Source organism: Vombatus ursinus, unplaced genomic scaffold (genome assembly GCF_900497805.2).
Source record: "Vombatus ursinus unplaced genomic scaffold, bare-nosed wombat genome assembly UNPS02014787.1, whole genome shotgun sequence".
In the NCBI taxonomy this organism is placed as follows: domain Eukaryota; kingdom Metazoa; phylum Chordata; class Mammalia; order Diprotodontia; family Vombatidae; genus Vombatus; species Vombatus ursinus.
Genome location: NW_020954565.1, coordinates 4,115,411 through 4,135,435, shown reverse-complemented (window position 1 = coordinate 4,135,435; position 20,025 = coordinate 4,115,411).

Genomic DNA, 20,025 nt, shown 5'->3' with positions numbered 1-20,025 from the left:
CTAGTTTATGCCATACTGTTTTACAGTTTTCCCAGCAGTGTTTGTCAAATAATGAGTTTTTGTTCCAAAAGCTTGGATCTTTGGCTTTATTATATACTAGATTACTGTGGTCATTTACTATAATGTAATTTGTGCCTAATCCATTCTGCTGATCCACCGTTCTATTTCTTAGCCAGTACCAATTTTTTTTTTCATAATTACCACACTATATTACAGTTTGAGATCTGGTATGGCTAGAAAACTTTCCTTCATATTTTTTTCCCATTGATTCCCTTGATATTCTTGAGCCTTTGTTCTTCCAGATCAATTTTGTTATTCTTTTTTCTAGCTCTATAAAACAATTTTTGATAGTTTGATTGGTATGGCACTAAATAAATATATTAATTTAGGTAGAATTGTCATTCTCAGCCTACCCATGAGCAATTAATATTTTTCCAATTGTTTAGATCTGATTTTATTTGTGTGAAAAGTGTTATATAGTTCCTGGGTTTGTCTTAGCAGGTAAAATCTCAAGTATTTTATATTGTCTACAGTTATTTTAAATGGAATTTCTCTTTCTATCTCTTGCTGCTGGACTTTGTTGGTAATATATAGAAATGCTGATGACTTATATGGGTTTATTTTGTATCCTGCAACTTCGCTAAAGTTGTTAATAATTTCAAGTAGTTTTTTAGTTGATTCTCTAGGATTTTCTAAGTATAACAGCATATCATCTGCAAAAAGTGATAGTTTTGTGTCCTCATTGCCTATTCTAATTCTTTTATTTTTTTTTCACTTATTGCTATAGCTAACATTCCTAGTACAATATTAAATAATGGAAGTGATAATGGGCATCCTTGTTTCATCCCTGATCTTATTGGGAATGCTTCTAGCTTATCACCATTATATACAATGCTTGCTGATGGTTTTAGGTAAATATTGCTTATCATTTTAAGGTAAGTTCCATTTATTCTTATGTTCTCTAGTGTCTCTAATAGGAATGGATGCTGTATTTTTTTCCAAAGGCTTTTTCTGAATCTATTGAGATAATCATACAATTTCTGTTGTTTTTGTTGTTGATATGGTCAATTGTGCTGATGGTTTTCCTAATATTGAACCAGCCCTGAATTCCTGGTATAAATCCCACCTGGTCATAGTGTATGATCCTTGTGATATATTGCTGTAATCTCTCTGCTAGTATTTTATTTAAAATTTTTTACATCAATATTCATTAGGGAAATTGGTCTATAATTTCCTTTCTCTGTTTTGGCTCTTCCTGGTTTGGGTATCAGCACTATATTTGTATCATAGAATTTGGTATTCATTTTATTTATTTATTTGGGAAAGCTACATCTGCTTTCTTTGCTTCAGGCTGAAGCATAATGGATTCTGCTGCAGTCCCTTGTCTTTACCCTGTGTGTATCTCTCTACTTCAAGTGTGTTTCTTGTAAACAACATATTGTAGGATTCTGGTTTTTAATCTGTTCTGCTATCTGTTTCCATTTTATGGGTGAGTTCATCCCATTCACATTTATAATTATGATAACTAACTGTGTTACCCTCTATGTTATTTTTCACTTGTTTATACCCCTCTCTCTCTTACACCCCACTCTTTCCCTCCTCACAAGTGTTTTACTTCTGATCACAGTCTTCCTCAGTATATATTCCCTTTTATCAGTTTCCCCTCCCCCTTCTATTATCCCCATCCCTTTCTATTTCCTTATAGGGTAAGATAGATTTCTTCATCCAACTGAGTGTGTATATTATTCCCTCTTTGAGCCAATTTTGATGAGAGTAATGTTTAAGCTTTGCCCACCACCATCCCATCTTCCTTTCCATTATAATAGTTCTTTTATGCCTCTTTTTTACCACATTAAATCTCCCCCCTCCTTCTTCTTCCAGTGCAATTTCCTTTCTCACCTCTTTATTTTGTTTTTAGGGGTACTATCCCATCAAAGTCACTTTATATCCACACCCTCTGTCTACATATACTCCTCCTAATTGCTCTTATAGTAAGAAAATTGTTAAGAGTTATAAATATTATCTTGCCATATGGAAATATAAACAGCTTGACCTATCAAATTTCTCATGTTTTCTCTTTCTTGTTTCTTTTTTACCTTTTAATGTTTCCCTTGAGTCTTGTGTTTGGAGATCAAATTTTTTTATTCAGATCTAGTCTTTTAATTAGAAATACTTGAAGTCCTCTATATTGTTAAATGCCCACTTTTCCCCCTGAAAGGTTATATTCAATTTTGCTGGGTAGGGGATTCTTGGTTGTAATCCTAACTCCTTTGCCTTTGGCATATCATATTCCGAGACTTCTGGTTCTTTAATGTGGAAGCTGCCAAATCCTGTGAAATCCCTGTAATCCTTTCTCTTTGGCTGCTTGCAATACTTTCTCCTTGATCTGTGAGCTCTGGAATTTGACTATGATGTTCCTAGGAGTTTTCATTTTGGTATCTCTTTCAGGCTGCGATTGGTGGATACTTTCAATTTCTATTTTGCCCTCTAGTCCTAATATATCAGGGCAGTTTTCTTTGATAATTTCTTGAAAGATGTTGTCCAGGCTTTTTTTTTTTTTTACTATTATTGTGGCTTTCAGGTAGTCCAATGATTTTATTACCTCTTCTGGATCTATTTTCTAGGCCACTTGTTTTTCCAATGAGAAGTTTCACATTTTCTTCTATTTTTTATTTTGTTTTATTGTATCTTGATGTCTCACAGAGTCATCATTTTCCACTTGTTCAATTCTAATTTTTGAGGAATTATTTTCTTCAGTAAGCTTTTGTACTTTCTTTTCCATTTGGCCGATTTTTTTAGGGAGTTACTTTCCTCGATAAATTTTTGTGTGTCTTTTTCCATGCAATGTACATTTTTTTCATGATTCTCTTGCATTATTCTCATTTATTTTCTAATTTTTCTTCTACTTCTCCAATTTGCTTTTTAAATCTTTTTTATGCTCTTCCAGGGATTCTTTTTAGACCTGAGACCAAATTGTATTTTTCTTTGAGGCTTCACATGTAGCCATTTTGACATTATTGTCCTCTTCTAACTTTATGCCTTGATCTTCCCTATCTATAGTCAAGCTCTTTGTGTGTGTGTGTGTGTGTGTGTGTGTGTGTGTGTGTGTGTGTGTGGGTGTATTTTTGCTCATTTTCCTGACTTTTTTTTGTGATTTGGTGTTTTTGTGCTGGGGCTCTGACTCTTACTTCCTGATTTCACTGGCTTCAGAGCTTAGCTGATTGCTTTCTCTGGAGGGTAGGCTTCCCTTCTGGCTTGTATTGGGGTGTGGGGCCTCTCTGTTGGCCTTTCCTGGGTGTGAGGTTTAGATGCTAGCCTTCTCCAGGGGCGGGGCCTTGCTGCTGGGTTGCTATGGTAACAGAATCTATCTGGTGCCTGGCCCTGAAGGAAGGAACTTGTTACTGGTATGCCCCAGGGGTGAGGCCCCGCTGCTGGGTTGCTATGGAAACAGGGTCTCTCTGCTGGTGTGCCCCAGGGGCAGGGTCTTGCTGCTGGCCACCCCAGGGGCAGGGCTTCACTACTGGTCAGCAACAGGGTCGAGGCCTTGCTGTTGGCTTGTGCTGGGGGTGGGGAAGCTGGGGTGGGGCCTTGCTGTGCTGCACAGTGCTCACTTACCTAGGGAGCTGCTGATTTGCAGGAGAGTGGGGCTTCATCGATGGATTGCCCCAGGTTTGGAGCTTTGCTGCAGGCCTCCTGTTGTAAGGCTGGCTGCTGCTGCCGCTCTTGCTCCCCTCCCACCCTAATGAGACTGATCTTTCCTGCTGGACTGGTAAACTGCTTCCCTGCTCCTAGATTAATTCTGAAGTGGTTTTCTGGTTGTTTGGAGGGGAATTTGGGAGGGCTTCATTAGTTCCTTCCTCACTTTCCCATCTTGGTGCTAGAAATCTTTGGTCACTTTTTTAGCATGATTCCAACTGCTTTTCAGAATGATTGGTTCAATTCACAGTTCCACCAGCAGTAAACCAGGGTACCTGTCTTCCTGCAGCCTCTCCAACTTTGGCTAGTTCCATCCTTTTTCAGCTTGGCCAGGGCAAGAAATTTGAGAAGCCACGGATAGCGCTTATGCTTCACTAAGGAAAAGAGGAGTAGTCAGAGCATGGTAGCAGGGGTGGAGCAGAGTTGGGGCAAAGATAGGGACTAAATGGTGAGGTCAGGGCAGGAAAAAGCTTCTTCATAGGGAGAAACTTGACAGAGGATTCTACAGGAGGGTGACAAGAAGGATCAGAGCATTTTAAACCATATCAGTTAGAGAGAGAGAGCAGTTAAAGGAAATAATGCTGCTAATCTGGAAAACGCAGGACTATCCTACAAACATTTAAAGGGTTGTCATATAAAAGAGAGAGTAGACTTTATCCTCTTTGGGTCCAGGGCCCAGAAATAGAGCCAATGAGAAATAGACAAGCTCAATACAGGAACTTTCTAACAACTAGTGCTATCTTAAAATTGTCTGGATTGCTGTCTTTGGTGATGATTTCTCCAGCTATGGAGGTGTTCAAAGCAGAGGCTACGTAACTGTTTTTCAGGGATATTGTAGATGGGATCTATGTATTGGATAGTGGGTTGGCTGAGCTAAGAGGAGGGTAGGCAAGGTAACTAGCTGCCCAGACCTCAACATGCAGGGGGATCCAAGGAACATTTCTTAACATTTTTTAGAATAGTCATTTAATTTTTTTTTCACAAAATTATAGAATTTGAAAGTTGGAGGGGATCTCAGCAGCCATTTAATCCAGCCCATACATGAAAGGAATCTTCACTGAAACATACCTGACAAATGGTTTAATTGATACCTTTTATTTTTAGCTCACAGTCACTTCCGGGCTTCACATACCATGTTCAGATCTCAGCCAGCTGACTATGCCCTGAGGGACTTAATCCCCCCTCAGCTTTGTAATTACTTCCTGGGTATAAACTGTCCTAATTATGAGTGAGCACAAACACAAAACTTACTGTATTTAGTGGAAGGCTTACCTTGTCCTATTTCCAGGGGTTTAGTAAATAACTAAAATTTTATGACTCTATAGACCTCAGGCTGTGGGACAAAGTGAAGGATTTTTTTTTTGGTGAGGCATTTGGGGTTAAATGACTTGCCCAGGGTCACACAGCTAATAAGTGTCAAGTGTTTGAGGTCACATTTGAACTCAGGTCCTCCTGTCTCCAGGGACAGTGCTCTATCCACTGTGCCACCTAGCTGCCCCTGAAGGATTTTTGACAGAATAAAAGATATACCTGTGGGCAGGAGGGTGAGGGACATTTAATTCTCTCTCCTTAAATTGCATAATAGAGCAATGGACCCTGCTATGAACATACCAAGCTTCCTTGTAGATTTACAATTCATGGCTCTTACCTCATTTATTGATGTTTTCTATCTGTTCTGCCATTGGCCCATGGGGCAAGCTTCATCTGACCCCTCTGTTATTCTAACTTTATTTCTATTTTTTTGAGTCTACCTGAGGACTTGTAATGCATTGAGTTCAAAGAGGTTAGAATGTTCCTTTGCTGGTCTTCACCATGTACTGTTTCATGTCCTAAATCCCTGTTAGCTCCGTGATAAAGATGGAGCATATTTAAATGAGGAATGCTTCTGAAAGCATTGATCAAGTTGATAGTTTTTAGACCCATTCCACAACAGCTTTGTTCAGAAGTGGGCATTGAGGAATTTTACTCAGTTTTCCCTTCTGATAGTATAAATGAGCACTAGAAGAAAAATTAGCCTATTGTAGTCACTGACCAGGAAATACTCATCTGCTTGGTGATCCTTATCATTCAGAAGATTGGAGGAACCATGACATTGTTTCCTGATAGTTTGTTAGTACTCCTTATTGGGGCCTGAGTTTCACAAATGACCCACCCCCAAGCCAAAGGTGGTTGTCAGTTACTTGTCTCAGATCTTGAACACTATGCCTGTCTTAATGTTGCCCAAGATCATGTTAGCGTTTTAGTTGCCGTGTTATGTTGATTCTGACTTCATAAACCCCTGAAACCCCGAGAGCTTTCTCTAACTTTCATTTAGCTAAATCTCCATTTTAGCTTTGTACAACTCGGCTTCTTGCATCATTTAGAATTTTTACCAGCCAAAAAGAAAGACCACACTTTGAGAGGCTCTATACCATGCTGAAGTAATTTTGGCGATGTCACATAACCTATGTCCTGTATTCATGTCTATTTTGAAGTGACTTTTGAACTGAAATTGCTGAAATTGAGTATCTATTAATTACAATGATAATGATAGTATTGTAAGGGCCTTATAACATACTGCATTCACTTAGGAAGAAGGTTAGGTACTGCCTAAGATATACACAAAGAAAGATGAAATGGTAGCTATACTATATGAGTTTTCTGAACATATGGAACATTCTGGAGTCCCCAAAGAGATGATTGCAAGAATGACTTGAGAATTAGTTGTTAAACCTCCTACTGTTCATCATGAGATGATGAGGAAGTTTAAAGCCTTCATGGTGAGGAAAAAAGTCATAGGATCATGGGATTATACATTTAGAGCAGGAAAGAACCTTAGAGGTCATCTAGTCCAATTCCTTCATTTTACAGATAAGGAAACTGAGGCTCAGAGAGGTTAAATGGTATGCCCAGGTCACCCAGTTAGTGTCAGAGACAGGATTTGAACCCAGATCTTCCTGACTCCAAGTTCTATCTATTGTATCATGCTGCCTTTAAAAAACACACCTGTGAAGAGCAGCTAGGTGGCGCAGTGGATAGAGTACTGGTTCTGGAGTCAGGAGGACCTGAGTTCAAATCCCACCTCAGACACATAACACTTACTAGCTTTGTGACTCTGGGCAAGTCACTTAACCCCAATTGCTTTACCAAAAAAATAAAATAAAATAAATAAAAAACAAAAAGTACACCTGTGCCTAATATGAGAAAAGTCTCATATTTTACTACCTGAAGTAACTAGGCAACCATGGGCTATGGTTATTGTAAAAGGCTTCCAATGAGAAGGGGGTGGGGTGGGGTGGGGTGGGTAGACACATTTTTATCAATAATGAGTGACCCAGTGGCCACACCTTTTTCAGTAGATTATATCCATACTTTCCTCAGTAGATGTTGACCTAGGAACTAATGTGACAATTATTATTCACCTGGGACAGACTGTCAACCAGTACTATTAAAAGGAACACAGTACAGAAATCTATCATCTTTTTGGTGGGAGGGAGCATCCTTACTCATCGAGTGAAGAAACTTTTAAATCCTATCTTGGGCATGTTATGGATTAATGCAGGAACGACAGGTGATATGCAGAAAGTAGAAGACAAAATGGAAAGCCTCAAAGGACCTGTGTTTAATCTCATATGATTTCTGAAAATGCAGGGTCCCAAGGACACAGTGTTTGAGTACTTACAGAAACTTGATAGTCAATTTGGGGGCAGGGAGAATATATAGCATATCTATGGTGTATTTTTTAAGAATGTGATCTTTAAATGAGGGAGAAAAGTGTCAATGAGACACAGAGGCCCCCTTCAGTTTAGATGGTCCTTTTTGGTAAAGTTCAGGCCAAGACTGCTAGAAGATGAACCTGTGAACCCCTGTTGGAAAGAAGGACAAGAGGTCAAAGTAGCCTGCTTCTGGAGTAGGGCTACATTTCCCTCAATATTCAGAGACTGTGCATGAGCTCATAATATGCTAACCTCATCAGGCAAGGATTCAGATTGATAGGCTATTGTTCTCTTTAAGAAAAGAGAGAAGGAAGAAGGGTGAAAAGGAAAAAGAAGAAGGGGGAAGAGAAAAGGAGCAAGTGGCAAAGCTGGGCTCAAGGGAGAGAAAACATATGGGGAGATACATCAGTCAACTAGCATTTATTATGCACCTACAATATTCCAGGCACTATGCTAAGCACTAGGGGTACTGCTTTTGAAGAGCTTACAGTCATACTGGACTTTAGTGACACCCAAGCTGAGGTGAAACTACTGAGAAAGAAACCCCAAGAGATTGGTGACACTGTATCCTATTTCCACAGGGACTTTGAGTTTTCAATGACTATTGATCCTCTCCCATCCTTACTTCTCAGCTATGATGAAGACTTATAAAGACTGAAGGAGGAATAGATTATAATTGTTCTGAAAGTGTAGCACTATTTTATCTTAGAGTTGCTGAGAATGTTTTGCTATTTGATTCTCTTTCTTAAAGGATTAGTCACAGTCCTGATAGTCTTTAAAATTCAGTCAAGGGACACATATCTAGCAATTAAGAAGAGAGCCAATCATGGAAAAAGAGCCCAGTACTTAAGATGGAATTTCTTTTACTCCTTTCCCTTGTTGGGGGGAAAGAGGACATCTCTTTCCTCCTGGTCTCCCACTGGAAATAGTACCTTTTTTAAAGTGACTAACTGGCCTAGTAGGAGATGGTGAACACTGAGGGAGTGCCAGGAGGGCACCATGAGAAAATAAGGAACATTGGGGTCCAATAGCTTCAGAAGCATGTTACCTTGCACATGTTCCTTAGTGTGTGCCTCTTTGCTAGTGTATTCTATATATGTGACCCCTTCCCATTGAAGTTGCATGTATTTGTGAAAGAGTGAACCCTAAGTTTATGTTGGATGTTTTATTACTACTGTCTGTGCTATGCCTTTTCAGTAAATGCCTTTGATTTGAACTACTTGTGTCAACTGGCTGACTATTAAATGTAAATACTCTAGTGGGGGCTCACAAAGTATAGTTTTAGTAGTACAAACTCATGCAGTACCTTGAATTTCAAGTAGTCATCCCTCTAGAGGTCCCAGCCCATAAATATAAGTTGGGGGGAATTAGTTAAGAGGGGGCAATACATGTTTTATGTCCTGATTACAGGTTTGTTGCTGTTGAATATGTATGTCTCTAACACGTACAGCAAGAGAGTGATATATCAGATGGAAACCTAGCTGTTTGAATAATTATCATCTCAAAATGACTACAGGAAATCTTAAAATAATTAAAGGGACTGCTCCATACCTCTTCTACTTCTTAACTCATACTAACTCTGATTTTCTCTTCTCTCTTAACTTTCCTCCCTGTTTTCTCAGTCCTCATCCACTCAGACTTTGTAATAGTTGCTTGCTCCAACACCATGGTCTACTATTTTAATGATTCCTTAGCCAACACCCTCAAAGCGCAACTCCCACATCCTGGACCTTCTGCTACTCAGGATTCCTCAAAAATGGGCTTATGAACATTGCTAGGGAAAGGGAAGAAATTAAGCTGCTTTTAACCTCTATAAATTTATGCTTGCTTAATCACAGCTAGGCTCTAACTGCTGCACAACAATCTGGTTTTCTTACTGACTTCAGTTTAACTAGCATGGAGACACTGATTGACTTTTAAAAAGGATGCTATAGCTCAGGCAGAGGAATGTTCAAGAACTCTAAGCAGTGAGTCCCACAGCTACCAAGGCATTTCACTTCCTCTGCTTTGTAACTAGAAACCTAGATAAAGGTGAACTTCATCCCTATATGATGCTGGGAAGAAGAGGGCAAGAAAGCAGTCAAAGCTCAAATGCACTTAACAATGACTGCTGAGACTCTATCTAAGGTTTATTTCATTTCCTTTTCTGTTCCAATTAAATGCTTTCATCAATTTAATACTGTGGTCTGCTTTGTTAGAGTGGTAATAACTGAGTATCTAGACTTGAATTGACATGAGAAGTCTCTGATTTCACCCTGTGGTAAGGGAGTGAGCCATAATTGAGGTTACTTATTTCCAACTAGAAGTCTCTGGTTTCACCTTGTGGTGGTGGCATGAGCCATGATGGAGGTTCACTTATTTCCAAAATAATCCTCATTGAACCCAGTAATTTGTGGGAACTCTTAAGAATGGAATAGAAAGAAAGCTGAAATAGCAACTCCATTTTTTCACATTATCTTGGGATGGTGTCTAGGGAAGACATATAGAAGCTATGTAGACACAGGAGGATAGGAATAGAAAGTAGACCTGTGATTTCACTAATATGGGGTACTCTTGGGTTAGGAAATTCCCTCTACCAATGCAATTTGGTACCCTCTCTGCAACAATCAGTCTTCGTTTCCTAGGGCACTGAGGGGTTAAATGATTTGCTCAGGGTCACACAGCCAATATGTCAAAGGTGAGACATGAACCCTAGTAATAATACTACAACAATAATAACAACAACTAGTGTTTATATAATATAGTACTTTAAGGTTTGCAAAGCACTTTACAAATATTAATAACCGGGAGAGGTAGGTACTAATAATTAGCCCCATTTTACAAATGAAGAAACTGAGGTAAAGAGATGTTAGGTGACTTGCCTGAGGTCATGCAGCTAGTAAGTGTCCGAGGTCAAATTGGGAATCACATGTTCCTGACTTCTATCTGCTATGCTATCTAGCTACACTGAGGTCTTTTTGACTTGCAGGCCAACTCTAACCGCTGCCTTCCTAGAGACCGATAGAGCACTGGATGTGGAGTTAAAAAGACCTGAGTTCAAATTTAGCCTCAGACATGTACTAGCTATGTGACCCTAGACACAAGTTACTTCACCTCTATCTGCCTCAGTTTCCTTATCTGTAAATGGGGATAATAATAGCATCTACCTACCAGGGTTGTTGTGAGGATTAAATGAAATAATATTTGTAAAGTACTTAGCACAGTGCCTGGGACATAGTAGGCACTTAGTAAATGCTTGTTTCCTTCCTTCCTTCTTCCTTCCCTCCCTTCCTCTATCCCTTCCTTTCCCCCCTTCCCCTCTTCCCCTCTTCCCCTTCTCATCTTCTCCTCTTTCTTCCTTCCTACTTTCCTTCCTACCTTCCTTCCTTCTTTTCTACCTTCCTTCCTCCCTCTCATGTAAACAAAAAAAAGTCCTTTTTCCTCTTATCCTGTTTTTTTTTTCTCCTTTGAAGTTGTGTACAGGCAAAATTGGCACTGACTCTTTGGCCCTAGAAATCACCCTGGGCATCATCATCATTATTAACAGCCCCTCTTCAGCTAGCCCTTTAAGCATATATTAACATATGTTTATCTCCTTTGCTCCCACAGGAGCCTGGGTTTCTAAGAGGAGATTTTTATTTGGAACATCAAGGATGAGCTTGAAAGCATCTTCTTTTATAATCTCCTCCACAACCATATTCCTTGTAGGCTTTCCCACCATCAGCCTTCTTTTTCCATTGCCCAGCTCTGGCCAGCACCAGTGTCCTTCAGAGGACTTTGCAGTCCTACAGTATGACTGGGTTCTAGCCCTAAAAAGCTGAGTCACCTAAAATGTGCAAGGAAGCTTCCCAAAGAGCCTGCAACGGAAGGGGCCAACTCCATTTCTGCAGCCACTTGGGGCTGGAGACAACTGGCCACAGGACAACCTGTCATCTGATAGCTTTGTCCTTAGTCTTAGGTGAAGATGTCTTCATTCTTTTGTGGAAAAAAAAAAAAGTTGAGTGTCCTTCCTACTGACTAGCTTGCTGTAGCAGTATTAAAAAGAGAAATGTATCTACATTCTTAACCTTGGGGAACACTCTGACCCCCAACAGCTACATGGCACAGTAAGTAGGGCATTGAGGCTCTAGTCAGGAACACTTGAGTTCAACCCAACCTCAGACACTCACTAGTTGTGTGACCCTGGGCAAGTTACTTAACCTCTGTTTTGCCTCAGTTTCCTCATTGTTAAAAATGAGGATAATTATAGCACCTACTTCCAGGGTTCTTGATTCTTACAACACTAAGAATCAAAGGAGATATTTGTAAAGTGTCTGACACATAGGAGGTGCTTAATAAATGCTTGTTTCCTTCCTTCCCCACATTAATGTTTAAAGAGCCATATTTGAGGTGCAAATTGACCACTCTGCCTTGGTGAAGGTACAATTTGGATCATTAGTGAGCTTTATAAATGTTAAGGTGTAGTTGTTGTTGTTGATCAGTTGTGTCAGACTCTTTGTGACCCTATTTGGGGTTTTCTTAGCAAAAATACTGGAGTGGTTTGCCATTTCCTTCTCCAGATCATTTTAAGATGAGGAAACTGAGATAAAAAGGGTTAAGTGACTTTTCCAAGGTCATCCAGCTAATAAGTGTCTAAAGCCAGATTTGAACTCAGGAAGATGAGTCTTCCTGACTTAAGGCCTGGCATTCCATCCACTGTGCCTCCTAGCTGCCTAATTCAAGTTTTAGAAGTCATTAAACATTAGATTAGGTCTGGGAGGAACCTTAGAGACTAGGTAATTATAGGATTGTAAACAATAACTTGAAAGAACTTTGAGAAAAATAAAAAGAACTTTGAGATCATCTCATTCTAAGCTAGTGGTTCTCAAACTTTTTAGTCTCAGGACCTCTTTATACTCTTAAAAATTATTGAGAATACCCTCTCCCAAGAGCCTTTGTTTATGGGTTACATCCATGGATATTTACCATGCTAGGAATTTAAATGTCTTAGTATTAATATGAAATTACTGTGACCTTGCCAATTGCCTGAAAGAGTTTCAGGGACCCCTAGATCACATCTTGAGAGCTGCTGATCTTGTCCAACCCCATCATATTACACCAGGGAAGAGATTTAACTTGCCCAATGTCACAAAACTAGCCAGAGGAAGGGACGAGATTCAAACCCAATTGTCCTGACTCTCAAGGCAGAGCTCTTCCAACTACATCATTCTGTTTGGTGTAAAGTCATAATAAAATAAAATACAAAGTCTCCTCCCACAGAAGCCCTGCTTTAAATGGCACTGAAAGTGGAAAGGCTCACAGGTGGTATTAGAATAATTAGAGTTTGATGTCTGCATAAACCACCAGGTGGCATTCTGAGCTTGAATTGCATTGACTCCCAAGTGACTGACCATCAGTGACTCTTCCTTGTGCATTGCAGGAGTCCATCTGGGTCCCAATAGCTTCTAGCCCAAGGCCCCTGTCTATGTTTCTGTTTATGGAAACAAAGCGGCCTCAGTTCCCCATGGCTCCCAGACTTGGGAATCAACCCCACTTCTATCTTCTCTCATTTAGTCTAGGGTTAAAAAATGTTAAGATTATCATCATGGCCGCATGATATAATGGAAAACATACTGGATTTGGAATCAGAACACTTGGTTCAAATCCTGGCTGTGTAATTTACTACCTGTGTGACCTTGAGCAAGTTACTTAACTTCTCTGCTTCTCAGTTTCCTCATCTATAAAATCAGGAGCCTGACTAGATGATCAAGAGGTCTTTTCCAACTCTGTATCTATGATCTATAATTTATTTCATAATTTTATCAAAATGGCCCTATCTCTATCCCATTAAGATGCTTCACTCTTTCCAACTTTGGAAAACATGATGAAATTTGCCAAGCCATCCTCCCATCTGAAAGGAGAGTTCAGATGCCCATCTTTTGTCCATGTTGTTTGAAGAGAGTTCTGCATACAGAGATGCATATTTTGATGCACAAATGTACAATGTGACTCCGCCACAATTAACTCATGCCCGAAAACCTATTGTCCTACACTAACCAGTATCCAATTCCCTAATCGCTGAATTCAGAGGACCAATAAATTTCCATTGAAATCTTTTTCCTAATCCAGCACTACTGGAATTTCAGGAAAGGTGGTTTGGGTTTTGTTGTTGTTGTTAGTTTTTCCTCATTCTGAATCTACTCTAATATCCCAGTATTTGTAAAAAAATAAAACTAGTATCTGACATAGTATATGACATAGTATTAGAAAGTTCCACCTTTCCCTCTGAGTTTCATCATTTCTAAGGGTATCTCGTTCTCTAGAGATCAGTACCTAGAAACTCTTGACTGCTGGCTAATTGTAAAACCTTGTACTCCAAACATATGCAGTCTCCCAAGTTATTACTGAGCACAATTTTTGTCCATAGGACCTAGACATCTTTTTCTGGATTTTTTTGAGCACTCAGTTTGATTCCTTCTTACCTAGTACACTGCTCCTGAATCCTATGTTGGCTTCAATATAGATTCTCCTCTCTTTCCCTCTCCGTAGCTCTTCCTACCTCATTTTCTTCTCTCTCTTTTCCCATTTTCTCTTTTTCATTCTCTGTATGTCTCCGCTTCCTTCCCCCTTTTTTCTCTCTCATTCCCTTTCTCTCATTTTCTGTCTGTCTCTGTCATTCCCTCTCTGTCTTTTCATCTCTCTGTCTCTGTCTCATTCTCTCTCATGAATGAGGCATCACACATTTGCAGCAAGTCGTTCATCAAGCAAAATCCATGGCTCCGATATCTTGCTCTTTTTTAGTTTGCTTCTATACCAGAGGGATCCCAAGACTTTATACCCTGTCCTTAACTCTCCTTTGCCATGTCCATTCCCTACACTATCTCCTCAGTATCCATGACCTGCAGCTTCCTCTTCAGAAGAATTTCTCAGCTATATAGACTCTTCTATCTTTCTGGAAGCCTATCTCTTCAGAGACCCAAGTAAAATATTCTCAAATGATTTATTATGTCTCTCTTCCCTTGATACTTCATACTTTCTTCTCTGATCAGTCGTGTTCTATGAAGACTAAATCAGCAACATCATCAATCATCTGATTCAATTTCCATATTACCCCATCATCAAAATGAACTTACTTCCCCTTGATATCTTTATATTCTTTCTGCAATTTATCATGGGCCAATTACAATTCTTAGAACAAAGACACCTAATCCTCAAGACAGATAATGTTACTTTCTTTCATGGCCACTAAAAGGATGGATTGGTGGTTTAGGTGTCTGTTTGTCAAAATACTTTTTCCCAACTTACCAAGTATGTCACAACTTTCTCATTGCATTTGGAATCCCAGCACTTGGATGTAGGGTCACATTTGTCAAACTCTCTCTTTTCTAAATCCTCCTAACTAGCCTTTGGCTTCTTTTTCTTTCTTTCTTTTCTTTCTTTCTTTCTTTCCTTCTTTCTTTCTTTCCTTCCTTCCTTCAATCCTTTCTTTTTTTAGGCAATGGGGTTAAGTGACTTGCCCTGGGTCACACAGCTAGTTAGTGTTACATGTCTGAGGCTGGATTTGACTCCAGAGCCAATGCTCTATAGCCTTTGGTTTCTTACAGAACTCCTCCCATCAATCAGTATCTCCTGGATTCCGCCTTGAAACAAAAGCAATACCCAAAGGATCTATTTGGCAGATCATAGGATCATAACTATAGAGCTGGAAGGGCCCATGTAACCCAACTAATCCAACCTCCTCAATATTCAGATAAGGAAACTGAGGTCCAGGGATTAAGTGACTTGCCCAAGGTCATACAAGCAGTAAGCTTCAGAAATGCAGTTTGAACCTAGGTCCTCTGTCTCCAAAGTTAGTTCTCTCTTTTGAAAAGTATCGTAATTCCCACCTACTCTCCTGCTGACTGTGCCAAGATACTAACTTTTTTTTTAACTTTGCCTTTTATTTCAAGAAAATGCTTTTGTTTCTAAATAAATTGTTCTCTGGTTGGTCTGATGGGATAGATATAAATGGATGGAGATACATATATCTATATCCGTATATATATATACACACACACACATACATACACATACATATATAGACACACATATATGTATATTATGTGTGTGTGTTGTGTCTGTGTGTATGGAGAGAGAGAGAGAGAGAGAATCATTAATCCATTACTATGTACTGTGCTAAGCGCTGGTGCTATACATGCAAGCAAGCAAAGAGCTTACATTCTGACAAGGGAAAACAATACATAAGGTGGTACTAGCAAGGGAGTGGTGAGAGATAGAATTTGTGAGTGTATGGTGAAGAGACATCCATCCAAGAAATGGTTTAGAGGCCTGGACCCCTTGGCAAGATAATACAACTTACAGAGAGGAAAGGGGACGGGAGAAGAGTAGAAGGATGAGGAGGAGGAAGATAATGCCTGGAGGGCAGCAAATAACGGTGAGGAGCCAGTTAGGAAGTGATCTTGGAAAAATCCCTTAACCTGTCAGGGTTTCCTTTTGTAAAATGAAGAATTCAATTAGCTGATGGCTAAGGTTCCTACCATATCTAAAATTCTATGATTCTATGACCATATTGAAAGAATTATCAGACCGAAGGTATTTTCCTAGTCATTTCCTTGAGTACCTGACTATCTCTTCCTGAGCTAAACCATTCCCTTCAGACTTCCCAGATTTCAAGTAATTTCAATAATGAAATCCACAGAATCCATTCAGATTGTGGTATGACCTTTGAATGTTTATTTAGAAGACAAAAATCAGCTAGTAATAGAAACGAGAAATAGGGCATATAAATCTATGACTCTACTTACCTTACCTCAACAAAACCCTTGCATCACTTACAGAAAAATACATTTAAATCAGCACCATTATTTTAGCATGTTAATTTCTCCAGGGCAGGATCAATGTTGCTTATTCAGCTTTTCAATTAAAAAATTTGAGTTTTCCCCTATAAATCACTGAAATTAAATTATGTAATATTTATAATCATATATTGTACTATCATCCTCCCTCAGCACCTCCCCTGCAGGCTGTGCTCTTCGTTCCCCAAAGAAAATTAATACCTTAAGATATAAAGTTAGAAAATATTTAGAGGTCAGTCACTGAACTTTAAATTTAATATAGGCATTGATTTAGCTAATTCCTAATTGCTTCACTGATCACCTCAGGTTTTTCTGGCCTAGTCCTTCTCTGTCCACTAGTGCTGTATGTGCCCTAGTCATGTCTTCTTCTCCTTACCTGGTCTGTTGTTTGGTTGTTTCAGTCATGTCCAACTCTTCATGACCCCATTTGGGGTTTTCTTAGCAAAGATACTGAAGTGGTTTGCCATTTCTTCTGCAGCTAATTTTACAGATGAGGAACTGAGGCAAACAAGGTTAAGTGACCTTGCCCAGAGTCACTAGTAAGGATTTGAACTCATGAAGATGAGTCTTCTTGACTCTAGGCCCAGCACTCTACCCATTGTACCACCTAGGGGCCCTCTTACCTGGTAGCTCCTCCTTTCTATCTGGAATCCACCCCCACCCCCCTATATCTGGAACCTTCTACAGTTATCCCTTCCATATCACAGGGGTTAGGGGTGTAGCACCCGTGATCTAGAAAATCCACATAAAATTTTTTGGCTCCTCCCTCTTCGATTCAGAGAAGTCTGAATTTTTTTTCCTTTTTTCTTTTATGGAGTGTTTATAATACCTTATTTGTAAAATTTGGGTTAAGTATTTGGTTATAGTGATGGAATCCTAATAAAGCTGCCCCCAGCCCCAATATTCTAACTTCCTTATGGGCCCCATTGAACAGAAGGCACGTCCTGATTTAACCACGACTTTAACCACACCACAGGCCCTCAGACTCAATATAGCCACTTCCCCTACCTAGCCACTGTTTCCCACCACCCCTACTCAATATCCTAACTTCTTAATATATGCCTCACTGATCACTAGCACAACAGGTGTGTCCATGAACTCATATTTCTCAGAAACAGCAGGCATGTCCATGTGATGGGACCCCAGTCGCTGCCTTTAGGTAGCCACTGCCCCCAGATCCATTCTTCATGTTTCCCACAGAAATAGTAGGTGTGTCCATGCACTCAACCACAACCATATCCATCTAATCTCAGACAGGACCACAATGGCCAGTCAACCAGAAAGCGGAACCACCAGGATGCCTGAGCAGAATGTGGACCCCAAAACAATAGAAGGAACTTTCCCTAAGTTGGCACCTGCACAGTAATAGCAAAAGCTGTCCCTTAAGTGAACCTATGATGTAGAGCAGCTTATTATAATTTCATTATCATACATACATACTGCCCTTCCATGGTTTTTCTGTGTGCATTGTGGGTATTTGCACACACAGTTCCACTGAGATTGGGACCCCTCCCCTATTACCTAATCCCTTAACAAACCACTTCTGCCTTTTTAATATTTATAATTTCTGTTATGTAATTGCATCTTTACCCTATAAAAATCCATCTTGCTTTCACTAAAGTTGCTGGTTCCTCTCAGAACTTACCCTGCTTCATGAGAGGTGTCCATCTCAATAAATGCCTGTGCTTGGATTAAAGGTGGTCTGACTCTGAATTCTTGGAGAACTCACAACACATCATGAAACCACAACAATGGGCTACAGTATACAAATATTTTATGCATTTCTGAGTTTCTAAACTTTTTCTCTGTTATCTGCTGGCCTCTGCATGTCATCTGCAGCTTTGCAAAACTCCTAAAAATTCCCATTTAATTTCTTATGCTAACCTGTGATTTATCAAAACCATAATGGGGAAAATCACAATGTGGAAGCGATAACTTTAGTCTAGAAACTTCATTTCCTAGTTCATCGGTATTTCTGACCTCAGGAATGAGAAACCAATCGGGCCCAGGACCCCACCCCTCCAAGACACCTGAGCTACCCAGAAGTGCCAGGGATCCAGAAGTCCCAAGAGAGAATTGATAATAACTATGCACCAAGTCCAAGTAACAGCCTCTGCCTAGAGACCATCAGACTCCTACTTCTTATATAGGGCTAAAGATCATCTTGCTTGAGGTTCTTTGATGACATCTTTGCTACTTTCCCCAATTTCTCTCCAGGGGTGTTAGCCCAGCCCCAGTGGATTACAGATCTGCCTTAGTTTATAGGTGTTAAGTCCTGGCCCTACAGCACATAGGTGATTCATTAGGTGTATAGATGCAGCAGCAGGGCTAGTGACAAGATGGCTGGATGGTCTGGTCTGGTGCTGGTTAGGCATAGCAAGTTACGCACTGCCTCACTTTTCAAGACATCCCAGCTCAAGGGTGGTAGTTCCAAAGATGAGTGGAATAATTTCCCCAAATAGCTAGGGCATAGTTTCTCTAAAGTCTCTTTAGTTCTAGCATGTTCATAAATTTTAACTCCAGGCCAAAGTACTAACATAAATGCATACACATTCCTTGGCTTATCATGGAGTAGGTTTTTGGCCATAAATATCAGTGTCATGCATGAGTCTACATTGGCAGATTACTTATGATTGTGAAGAATATCTTCACGGAGCTCCTCCTCCCATATATTGTCATTGCATGGAGGCCACCCCAGCTCTGGCAGATTCAGAAGATGGAAAGGCTTCAAGCATAGGTCCAGTGATGGACTGCATAGTTGCTATCCAAACACTGGCATAACTAAGTTGGGAGATAGGTTTATTGGCAATTTGGTTGCTGGGTGATGGATTTCTTGATCTGGCAATTCTCAAATTGTCTATTAAGTTACTGACTGATTGTAATCTGCACGAATACTCATAACAAATCACTGATTCTTAAAATTTAAAGCGACAAAAATATAAATTTGATTCAAAATAAAAACTGGTCTTACATGAGATTTTTAGCATACACAAACTCAATTGCCAACCTACAACTAAGATCTCATGATGACATGATAGAGAATTTCCTTCTCTGTGAAAAGAATGAACTGATCTTCAGGGTGCTATGCTTTGGGGAAGAAAAAAGAAAGGAAGGAATACCCTCATCTATTCCCAGGCCCATGCTGCAAAGTATAGGGGGGGAAAACTGCCTAACACTTGAACTATATAAAAGTGAAGTGAACTGCTTGAAAACCTCACTAGAGGTATTACTCTAGTGAGGTCTTCAAGCAAAGGCTGGGGTGACTACTTAATGTGTATGTTATATCGTGAATTGTTGAGTTGTATATTGAACTAAATAGCTGCTGAATCCCCTTCCAACTCTTGAGATTCTGTGATATACAACCTACTTCCTCTAATTAAGGATTGCAATGTTTTTTGCTTATGTGATTTTTAATCTAACTTTCTACCTCACCTAGTACCTAACAGTGCTCTACGTGTTCACTGAATGTTAATACAGCATCTTATGCCTAAGGAATTTTAAAATGTCCACATTCACATCTCATTTTTCCTTATAGGCCAATAGAACACACTACATATTCCTATTTCACATATAGGGAAATGTATCAACTGTATATACAAGATCACTAACACAGACCATCTGATGATCTTTCCACCAACACTGTGACAGAGTCTTATTTAATAATTTTCTTACAATGAAGCTGTATCATCCTCATGGATCTAAGCCTTAGGTCCTTTTATGTTACCTTTCTAATAATTTTGCTAACAGTTCTTTACTACATAAGGTGGCAGTGTTCTCTATCTGTTATGAAATTTGCTTCATTTAAGTACTTATTATTTACC